General features: G+C 41.0%; 1 protein-coding gene across 8 annotated transcripts in view; it reads left to right on the top strand.

Moving 5' to 3' along the window:
- Positions 1 to 12,453, top strand: part of pHCl-1 (pH-sensitive chloride channel 1) — a 1,475,408-nt gene that overhangs the window by 494,215 nt on the left and 968,740 nt on the right. The gene's annotated exons all lie outside the window — the stretch shown is intronic.

The raw sequence follows: 12,453 nt of genomic DNA, 5'->3' as shown, positions 1-12,453 counted from the left end.
GTGATTAGCTGCCACCCCTGGAGGTCCGGGTTCGATTCCCGGCTCTGTCACGAAATTTAAAAAGTTGTACGAGGGCTGGAACTGGGTCCACTTAGCCTCGGGAGGTCAACTGAGTAGAGGTGGGTTCGATTCCCACCTCAGCCATCCTGGAAGTAGTTTTCCGTGGTTTCCCACTTCTCCTCCAGGCAAATACCGGGATGGTACCTAACTTAAGGCCACGGCTGCCACCTTCCCTCTTCCTTGTCTGTCCCATCCAATCTTCCTATCCCTCCACAAGGTCCCCGTTCAGCATAGCAGGTGAGGCTGCCTGGGTGAGGCACCGGTCATTCTCCCCAGTTGTATCCCCGACCTAAAAGTCTGAATCTCCAGGACACTGCCCTTGAGGCGGTAGAGGTGGCATCCCTCGCTGAGTCCGAGGGAAAAACCGACCCTGGAAGGTAAGCAGATTACGAACGAACAATACAATTATGTATCCTGGGATTTATTATCTTGAAATATCAGTGCATGACTTGAAATAGCAAACAATTGGTCAGAATTTCTGTATTCGCTGTTAGGACACTAATTATTTCGTTGGTACAGTATGGTACCGCAGGGCGCTTACCATATCTTCTTGTTTCTTTTCTCCTCCTTACTTCTAAGTGTGGTTCTAGAGAAACAATTCATACTGTAGTCGCAAATAGTGATTTATATGGGCCACTGAATTATATAATTGTGGATTTTACTCAAAAGTCTACGTCATAATGCACGATGTATCGCGTTTAATAACGTGTAGAATTATTTTCATAGGCTTGACGCTTGATCAAGTTCTGTGCATTCCTGAAGAGGAGGATACTGAAGCTGAAGCGATATACATTGAACCACCGGAATCCAATGTATTATCCGATGAAGATTCGGCTGGGGAAAATGAAGGTGGCCTCGCAGATAACCTTACGGGACGCCAACTCCGAGCACAAGCTGAAGTAGTGCTGAGCAGCAAATTCCGCACAGCAGTAGAGAATCCATGTCCGATAATGAATCACGGCCCGTGAAGAGAGCGAAATCAGCACCTCGTCCACCAGCTACCTGGATGGCGGGTGACCTAGTTCCCACAAGATTCCACTTCCCTAGTGCGAATTTTTCCACTTTTCGAAATATGACGCCGACCGAAATATTTGAGTTGTTTTTTGACGATGAAATTGTGAATTTCTTGTGCTCTGAGGCTAGCAAGTATGTATGCCCTTTTAAGAAATGAAGAAGATCCCAAAATAACCCCCGAAGAAATGAAAGTATTTGTTGCCATTTTATTTCTAAGTGGCTATGTGCGAGTGCCTGGGAAAAGACGATTTGGGTGAATGAGGCCGACGTTCACCACGAGTTGGTCAGCAGTGCCATGCGCCGTGATTGCTTTCTTCAAACAATGAGATTCATTCACTGTGCCGACAATAACACTATGGTTACAGATGACAAATTGTGGAAATTAAGACCTTTCATGAATATCGTAGAGAATGTCATCAGTATTTTACAGCGGAACAGTACTTGGCTTACAAGTGCATGATACCATACTACGGAAAACACAGGTGTAAGGAGTTCATAAGGGGGAAGCCGATCATATTTGGCTTCAAAGTGTGATGTTTGAACACAGTTGCTGGATATTTAGTGTCTTTTCAAGTTTATCAAGGGAAAAATCCCTTTGCCAATACACAGTATGAAACCGAATTCGGTAAAGCTTCAGCTCCCTTAGTGTCTATGATGGACCAGCTACCTGATGCCGTTCAACATTTGCCCTATAGAATTTATTGTGATAATTTGTTCACCGGTTTCAAATTAGTAAATCACCTTCGCTCTCGAGGATACGGATTTACTGGGACCATTCGAGAAAATCGAGTCCCGAAAGACTGTCCACTGACTTCTTCTACAGAAATGAAAAAGAAACGAGGCATATTCGAATACGCTACAAGTAAAGGAGAAGGGATAATTGTCGCGCGCTGGGTTGACAACGCAGTAGTTACTGTGGTATCATCCTGCCATGGTGTGCAACCTATGTCAAAAGTTAATCGGTACAGTCAAGCTGAAAAAAAAAAGTGTCAGTCCCGCGTCCAAAACTATTCGGAAAGTACAACAGATGTATGGGTGGCACCGATCGTATGGACGGAAATGTAGCTCTCTATAGGATTGGCATCCGTGGCAAAAAGTGGTGGTGGCCAATATTTACATGGCTTTTAGACATCATGGTGAACAATTCGTGGATGCTGTTGAGGAAATCGGGCAATCGGAAAATATTTATTATGATATATTGATTACGATATATAAGTTATAATTGGGTGGTATTTTGAAGGGAAATAAGTACAGTTGTTGTCACTTCTTTTCATTTTAGAGTATCTGACACCTTGAGGTTCGATGGCCTACATCACTATATAGCTCCAACAAATCAACGACGGCGATGTGCAGCCGTCGGATGCGAATCCCGCATCCGCACAGAATGTGTCAAATGTAGTGTGGGCGCATGTGTAAACTGCCTTGTCATTTCACACCAGTGAAAAGTGAAAATAGGTGACTATGTATAATGTCTGAGCTAATGTTATTTTTCAGATATCCTGAAGAGATGTCGCAAATGAACCTATAAACACCATTTTTTCCTTTATTGTAAAGACATTTGTATTTGTAAGTGATATTCCGTAACAATATTAATCATTAAATTACATGGTATTCTAAAGAGGAAACAATTTTAAGTTTTACCAAGAAGCTATGTCAAGCGCCGTGCGGTGCCAGGCCGTCAGTTAGAATCCAACCAGCCAACTTTTAGAAAAATGACTTTTAAATGATCTCTAATATGTGAATGGAGGGAATATTATATTAAATAAAAATTTAAAAAATCGAAAATTGAAAACTCCGGCATTCCCCGGTTAAAAGTCGGAATTATGTCATGAATTGAAATCTCACTTCACACAAAAATTAGTGTCAAAATTAATTCTGAACATTTTCTAATGTTTTCTCTCTTTCCTTTTTTTTTTTTTTTTTGTACAAATTGCTTAACGTCGCACAGACACAGGTAGGTCTTATGGTGACGATGGGACAGGAAGGAGCTAGGAGTGCAAAGGAAGCGGCTGTGGCCTTAATTAATGTACAGCCCCAATATTTGCTTGGTGGGAAAATGGGAAACCACGGAAAGCCATCTTCGGGACTCCCGACAGTGGGGTTCAAATCCACTATGTCCTGAATACTGGGTACTGGCCGCACTTAAGCGACTGCAGCTATCGAGCTCAGTTAGTCTCTAATTAACTTTACTGAGGTGTACCATATAAAACTGTAAAATAATATCTTACTTATCTTTTATTGCAGTTCCTCAGGTGCACCCTTCATGTTAACAATAGTTCAGGAAAATACATTATTATAGAAGCTTTTAATTTCATCCCCATCCTCATGAGTAAATATGTCTGCGACTTTTTCATGTTTTTTATCTTTTCCGCGCTGATTGGTAAATGAGCTTCTGGGTGAGCTTTCATAGTGGAGATTGATGAAACTATACAGGAGATGTTATTGGATGCCGGAATGTATAACTTAACAGACTGTCAATGTAGGGTCACACTGTAACTGATCCTATTACTTGTTTCTTTGAATGCAAAGGGTTAAATTTCCTTATTCGGAAATATGCTGTTCTTGGTATTAGGTTACGCGAGTGATTTTTACACCAGTAAAATGCCGAGGCTGTACGTTAATTAAGGCGATGGTCGCTTCCTTCCACTCCTAGCTCTTTCCTATTCTATTGTCGCCATAAGATTTATCTGCGTCAGTGCGACGAAAAGCAGATTGTAAATTTTAAAAAAAATACGCAAGACAGAACAATGTGAACGTCATTTGTAATTCATAAAGTGTATCTATGAGTAAAAGTGTATACACAGGAAAAAATTAAATGTGGTTGTTCACCACACTTATATATTAGCAAGATCGAGGCAGATTTTATTTCTTACTGTTGATTTCAAATTAAATATTATCTTCTGTATTTATCTTGACTGCGGTGCGGATCAAATTCTCTGACGTCACTGTCTGTCTGGCTTCTGATTCAGACTCAAAACCTTTTAAAGTGATCACAGCAAGATTTCTGAAGGAGCTCCAATTTCATTACCTCCCTCCGCCACTCCAGCGCCTTTCTCAGACCCTGTGAAACTCCCTTTCGCAATCTCATCTGCATCTTGCATTTATTACAGGAGTTCGTTCTCATCTCGAGGGAACAGCACTTTAATCCTTTATCCAACAACAAGAGTCATTCACAATTTGAACAATTTTTTATGTATGTATGTATGTGTGTAAGACGCAGAGCTCTCCCTGAAACTGGTCGTTTAGGTTAATGGGCATAAATAAGGGTTACTCTCCGTATGGAGCGATTTAATTCTCATGACAGAACATAGCCTACCGAGCTCGATAGCTTCAGTCGCTTAAATGCGGCCAGTATCCAGTATTCAGGAGATAGTGGGTTCGAACTCAACTGTCGGCAGTCCTGAAGATGGTTTTCCATGGTTTTCCATTTTCACACCAGGCAAATGCTGAATCTGTACCTTAATTAAGGTCACGGCCGCTCCCTTCCCACTTCTAGCCTTCTCCTATCCCATCGTCGCCATAAGACCTATCTATGTTGGTGCGACTTAAAGCCAATTGTAAAAGAAAATAGCCTTGTGTTGAATTCGTGAATAGCTCCATTATGGTAACAATATCTACGGGGCGCTTGCAATACCTTGTAACCCACAAAAATTCTAAATTTAGGTTTTGATAATGATGAAGATGCTTGTTGTTTAAAGGGTCCTAACATCTAAGCTCATCGGCCCAATTTAGGTTTTGATAATGATGAAGATGCTTGTTGTTTAAAGGGTCCTAACATCTAAGCTCATCGGCCCAATTTAGGTTTTGATAATGATGAAGATGCTTGTTGTTTAAAGGGTCCTAACATCTAAGCTCATCGGCCCAATTTAGGTTTTGATAATGATGAAGATGCTTGTTGTTTAAAGGGTCCTAACATCTAAGCTCATCGGCCCAATTTAGATTTTAATGCGAACAGTTTAAGAAGGGGTACGTACACTTCCTTTAAAAGCTCGTAGGAACAAAGAAATCCGAAATCATTACTTTTCCTGTAAAATATATACCACAGGCAAACCCAAGCCTGAATGTGTGTAATGCGATACCTCGTATCCCTGTGACGTGGATTACGAGGTATCCCCATTTAAAAATTGGCGCACTATTTTCAGATTCGTACATAAAACCTCCTAACACATTATGGTTATAAGCAATTAACTTCCTCGGAAATTCAGAAGCACGGTAGGAAAAGGTTCTTGTCGAAAGCTGGAAAAAAGACCAGGTTGGAAGTAATTTCTGTGACTCATTGCCGAAATCACCATCTCATCGTGACAGAAAATATTCCTCCAAGTTTTATTTAGAAAAGAATAACACATCACTGAGCCTACTCTATTGTTAAAATTTGAATGAAGCTGGCGTCTCCAAAAACCGTGAAAATAGGGACGTAAAATCAATAACAATTAACAATTAAATTGACTCCCATCATCAGAAACACATTTAAATCAGCCGGAGCTGAAGAGCATTAAGTCAAAATTTCACATGTTTTAAACATCCATTTTAATTAGGTATCGAACTAAGGGCCTACGAACGGCATAACAAAGCATTAATTCAGCCTTCTCTTTATACCAGAAACCACTGCTTCGTGTGGCACGATCGGAGGAGGAAAGCTTTAATTCCATGACTTGTTGCCTTTCAGCGCCGTATTCCTTACTCATTATTCGCCGCACTACAAGAATTCTGCATTTTACATTATTTCGCGGCATTTCCTGGATGCTCATTGTTTATTTTAGAGAACCTGATTATACGAGGGCTGTAAATACAGTAGTGGCAGCGTAGTCCAGACACTCGCAGGAGATCGGGCATGCGCAAATAGGATATGAGAACTGTCAGGTGGCGCTGTTGTCAATGTGTAGCTTGCGTTTGACGGGCATCCAGTTGGAAGTGTGGCGCTGAAGTGAAGAGTGTCGATTTCACCGCTCTAAAGCATGTTTTCGAAAGGTGATCAATGTTCATGGATTTAAGTGGACGTTACCCGTGGCAAAAATGCATCAGTATAACGTGAAGCCTGTGGCGAGAATGCATTACCGTATAGGACGGTTGCACAATGGTTCAAAGCGTGTTGGAATGTGACCGCGGATTTCAATCCTCAAAACCAGATTGACATCGTGAGTGGTCTTGTTTCTGTAGACCATCAATGGACTGTCTCAGTATTCAAACGGTCTGGCACATACTGACGAAATAACTTGAGGAAAATTGCATCCCGTGTGGTTCCACATCAGTTCACCTATGTAGAGAAATTGCAGCGTTATGCACTGGCTGGCATCCATCAGGACAGATACCAAAACGAGGGAGACGCATTTTGTAGTGTATTTACGATATTTATGAGACGTGGGCACGAGCCTACAAGCCTGAATTAAAGCGTCAATCGAATGAATGATGTCACCCAGGTTCACTACGTCCAGAGAACACAGTCCGGTAGTGCTTATGCTGATTGTGGCATACGACTACGAGAGTGTTATTCGTACGCACGCTGTGCCTGAAGAACACACCGTCAACAGTGACTACTAGTGCCGATTACTGGATCAACGTCTGCGACCGGCTATGCAGCGCAAACGTGCAGTTTTATTGCGAGATGATCGCTCTGTCGAGTTGCATGACAACGCAGGTTTTCGCAAACAATGCCAAGCTCTTATTGCAATGGAGGCATTGTCAGGTTCTGGTACATCCTCTGTACTCACCAGACATGAGTCCTTGTAACTTCGACCAGTTTCTGAAGTAGAAGGAACCCCTTCAAGGTCACCGACTTCCTGACGGGGCATCTGTACTTCGTGCAGTAGGGCGCTCCATCGTTGTCATCAACAGAGAACGCCTTGCCAGCGGCCCCCAACGGCTTCCCGACATTTGACAAAAGGTACTAGACTTTGCGGGTGACTACATTAATTAAATATTGCGTTCTATCAATATTGCCACTACTTATTTAGAGCCCTCCTAGGAAGCGTGTGTTACTTGGGCATGTGTCTCCCAAAGGAAGAAGATATAACAATCTTCACATGATAAACATTATAAAAGACACTATAAGAATACATAAACTACAGTAGGAGAAACATTAATGAGAAGAAAACAGGCGAAGATTGCAGGTTAGTAAAGAATGACGATGTCTGTCTGTTAGGTCATCAGCCCAGAGGCTGGTTGGATCCTCAAATAGCACCACCAAAGGTTATGCGGTTATAAGGAAACCGCAAAAACCAATGGCAGCACCAAAATGAGGCGTACTAGGCAAGATGAGGAGTGAGTTAGTTTGTCATTGCTTTCCTCGCCGGGCCAGAAAGTACTATTGCAGCACGACTATGAGCAGCACCTTTCATAACACTCAGATGCACTAGTCATGCTCCGAATGTAATTACTCAGCACTACCCATACCCCAGCAACTTTCATATTGTCACAGCCATGGATGTTGACTGGGACGTCGGTGGAAGCTACACTTTACTCTGGCCTGTGCCAAGAGATGGATGCAAAAGTACTGTATCCATCAAGAAATGACAGCAGGCATCAAGAATGGCGATAAGTGGCCAAATATAGCAAATAAACGGGAGTCCATTTAACGTTCCATGCCATGAGTGGTGTTATAAATTATATTTCTAAAGGATTTAGGTGGTTTTTAAGTTCCAAATATATTTTAGACAAAATATCATGTGAAACATAATTATGGATGGCTTTATGCCATTTTAAACTGGCCACGGAGCTGAAAGGCATTAAGTCACTTTTTCAAAATTGATTTTGAAAATGGTTCACTAAATTAAAAATGGCCTTCCACTAACACAAAATCTGAGTAGCTTTCCCACAATACAAAACATTAATATAGTGTTTATGTTATGCTCTGTTCGAATAATAACATTTTTCTCTCTCCTGAAAAGTAGTGGAAACTGACTATTTGATTTCCAGCTCCGCCCGGTTCATTTCTAATGAACAGTATTTAATCAAGGCAACTTATTCCTTCACAAGATGAAAAAGACATACATAATGTACATGTACGGAATAAAGTTGGCAATTTGGATGAGAATGACTTGAAAAACCACATTGCCAAAATGAATAGACTAAGAAAGATGAAGGAGATTCGAAAATCCATGAACAGTATAAGGAAGTCAAAACGTACTTTTGCTGTCACAGAAAATTCTACCTCTGTTTGGTGTAGTGTATTGGGTCTAATTAACAGGTACCACAGTATACATTCTGGAAAGTAGAAAGTAACTCAGATCAGTTCTCCCGTACTTAAGTGCGAAGTGTGAGATGGCCTTACAACTCACTCCCGATAACCATTGGACACTTCCTTCCCAGAAGGATAAACCACAAGTAAACAGTGATATCAGCGCCGAAGTTCCAGCACTTCCAGGAATAAAACTGTTTCTTCCGGCCGATGTGACACTTTCACTACGGTGATGAACGAGTTCTATGTTGAGCTTTGTTTAAGTTTAGTGTAACTAACTTTTATACATTATTATTATTATTATTATTATTATTATTATTATTATTATTATTATTATTATTATTATTATTATTATAGGTATAAAAACCCGTTGCCTAATTAATACAATGGGTCTAGATATGTATGGTTCCACTAACTGTGTTAAAACCTGAAATAAGTTGCTGAATTTGGAAGCATTTACAGGAATTTGGTCTTTCCTCCCACGGCAAGGGACATGGAATCCCCCACCCCTCATCTCCGAGTGTTGGCAAATGCCATTTATGTCTAAGTACCTCCTTTTAAACCACATTTTTAGTGAATATTTAGTCAAAATTCGCAATCAGTTTTCCCTGTTCAGGCCGTTATACAATTTTAACTTTGACGTCGTCAAGCAGCACACCCTGGACAACGCTACACACAACTGTCCCCGGATGAACATAGGTTATTTTTTATAACAACACCTACTTTCTGTAATGTCAGACCTTGCGACTTGTTTATAGCCGTTACAAATGTAAGTTTAATTGATAATTGTTATCTTTTTATAGTAAAGGGTAGGTCAGTGTCGGTAGGTGCAAAGTCATTTCGCGGAATGAAAACGATATTGTCTGTCCGTTTCTCTGCAATAACTAAATTTGGTTTGAGGTATTTTATTATAAGCCTTGTTCCATTACACAATCCTGTTTCGGTATTTGGCTTTCTGAGAAGCAGAAAAAATAGCTCCTACTTTAAATTGCAGCTTATGACGTAGCGTTCCGAATGGGCATAGAACATTGAGAAACTCAACTATGATAACTCGATAGTAAAGTTCTGCAGTATCTCCAGTGTTAGAATCAATATAATCCGAGCTTAAATATACGTGTGTGCTGTTCCCTCCAAGCGACTATGAACACTGTTAAGTACTTAATTACAACATCATTATTGACATAAATATGTCTTAAAAATTACCGTCACAAAATGTGTAACGTACCGGGCGAGTTGGCCGTGCGGTTAGGAGCGCTCAGCTGTGAGCTCGCATCCGGGAGTTAGTGCGTTCGAACCGCACTGTCGGCAGCCCTGAAGATGGTTTTCCGTGGTTTCCCATTTTCACGCCAGGCAAATGCTGGGGCTGTACCTTAATTAAGGCCACGGCTGCTTCCTCCCCATTCCTAGGCCTTTCCTCTCCCATCGTCGCCATAAGACCTATCTGTGTCGGTGCGACGTAAAGCAAATAGCAGAAGTGTAACGTAGCAATCGTGCAAACCGAGGTGTAAAGTATTGCTCAAGGTAGACTGCATTCTAATAAATTTTAAATATGTTCTTATTACGAATGCTTATTCATTATTACTTTTTCCGGAATTCTGTCAAGAGAAGGGTACGTACCAGTCTATTGTGATAACAAGCAATGCACAATCTCTCAGCCCACCTGTCGGGCAACTATCTGACATGACAAATTCGCAACGTGCAGAGTTCTTTGCATGTACAGTAACATTTCTTTTTCGAGATTACAAGGTGTTGTACGCGCACCATCAATGTGTAGATATATTTTAGTTCATTATGGCGGGTGTGGGAGAATCGACAAAATAGTCCTGCCCCTTGAACTTAAACTGAGTTCGAATCTCGGCGAATTTTAGTGATCATTTCACTAGGAGGGTAGTAAGGGTATCTTGTCTAAAATAATTGCATTATAGGCACCAAGAGCACAGTAGTTTCCTGTTGATTTCCTCGCTGAGACAAAGGTACTTTTTAATGTTAGTCTGGAAAGCCAACAACGGTCCTTTTGAGCCATACGTTCACAACAATCATTACAGTGACTGCTTGCATGAGGAACGGTGGACAAGACAAGTTGGCCGCGCGGTTAGAGGTGCGGAGCTGTAAGCTAGCATTCGGGATATTGTAGGCAGCCCTGAAGATAGTCTTCTGTGGTTTCCCATTTTCACACCAGGTAAATGCTCGGACTGTACCGTAAATGAGGCCACGGCCGCTTCCTTCCAGCTCCTAGGCCTTTCCTATCCCATCGTCGCCATAAGGTCTATCAGTGTCGGGGCAAATAAAACATATTATAAAAAAGAAAAAAAGAGGAACGGTGTCCTATTCCAACAATTTCGGTCACATACTTCGTCATATAAAGTTCCCAATATTAGGTTTATTTGTCTCGTAAACAGTTAGAATTGTTACTAGGATATGTTAGGTTAAATCGAAGTAGAAATCGGCTAGGAATGTGTCCTGAAAATAATGCACATTAAGTTATGACTACTCTGAATATTTTCACGCATAAAGACCAAGCCGGGAAAGAATATCATTTGCTGTCGTAAACAATGTAAAAAATTTTAATAGACAAATTCAGTCAGTACATAAAATAATATTTCTTAATTATATATGTAAAATATCTCACAATATATCTAATTTATCACGCTGATCTCTCATGTGTTAATAACATAAAACCTTCATCTCCGCCGGACGCTTGCTTCCCAGTACTAGCCTCGTCCTAACCCATCGTCCCCATAAGAATTCTAGAAGTCGGTCCGACGTAAACCCAATAACAAACCAAATGGAGATGTGAATGGAAGATGGCATAGTAAGCAGATATGATATGAGGTTTCATAACCTATTTATTTAGTTTTAGCAACAAAAATATCACTCAGGACAGGTGACAGGTGTCAGATTCCCAATCAATTGTTTAAGAAGTATTTCCTTAAATGGTGTCACAGAAGTAGTAAATGAATTAACATCCCCCTTGGTAAATTATTCCAGTCCATAATTCCTTCCTATAAACGAATATTTACCACAATTTGCCCTCGTAAATTCCAATATTTCGTACTTTTAGAAACTCCACTAAGATTCGTCTACTAATGTCATCGTACGCTGTGTACTGACAACTCGGAACATACAGCTCAGTCTAGCATCTCTTCTCCTTACTCACCGGGCGAGTTGGCCGTGCGCGTAGAGGTGCGTGGCTGTGAGCTTGCATCCGGGAGATAGTAGGTTCGAATCCCACTATCGGCAACCCTGAAGATGGTTTTCCGTGGTTTCCCATTTTCACACCAGGCAAATGCTAGGGCTGTACCTTAATTAAGGCCACGGCCGCTTCCTTCCAACTCCTAGGCCTTTCCTATCCCTTCGTCGCCATAAGACCTATCTGTGTCGGTGCGACGTGAAGCCTCTAGCAAAAAAAAAAAATCTCCTTACTCCCAAGTCTTCCCAGCCCAAAAATTGCAACATTTTCGTAAAACTATTCGTTTATCAGATATTTCTCGGAACAAATCTTGATGCTACCCACGGTATCTTTTCCGCTTCTCGAATCAAGTAATCTTAGTGTGAGGTCCATGCACTGGAACAATACCCTGACTGGGGTCGTACCATTTACTTACACACCCTCTCGTTTACATCCTTACTACAACCTCTAAATACCCTCATAACCACGCAAAGAGATCAGTAACCTTTATTTACAATCTCGTTAATGTGTTTACCCCAATGAAGATCTTTCCTTGTATTAACACCTAGGTATTTATAGCATTCCCTATGACTATGAGGTACATTCACTCCATCAATACAGTAATTACAACTAAAGGGCCATTTTCTCTTGGTGAAACCTACAACCTGACTTCTCACCCCGTTTGTCAGCATACCACTGTCTGCTCTGAATCTCAAAACACGTTTTGAGTTTTGTTTTTAGAAATCTAGCCACCCATTCAGTCACTTTGCTGCCTTCGTTTTATCCAGTAGTCGCCCATAACGTACTCTATCAAATAATTTTGTAAGGTGAAGAGTGATACAGCAAATTTGACCCCTGAATCCAGACTCCTCCAAGTTGAGCCCCACTGGAATAACATTTCCTAAACTCGAAATGCTTTCTATAAAACCAGTTAGTAATACCACAATCGTGTCTAATACAATCAGAAATAATGCTTTTCCAGTGTTATCATGTAACGCATGTGAAGCTGATTTACCTATGATCATTTCTGCTTTAT

This window comes from Anabrus simplex, chromosome 1, assembly GCF_040414725.1.
Source record: "Anabrus simplex isolate iqAnaSimp1 chromosome 1, ASM4041472v1, whole genome shotgun sequence".
Lineage (NCBI taxonomy): Eukaryota > Metazoa > Arthropoda > Insecta > Orthoptera > Tettigoniidae > Anabrus > Anabrus simplex.
Note: the sequence above shows the minus strand (reverse complement) of the source record. Positions and strands in the feature narration are given on the sequence as shown.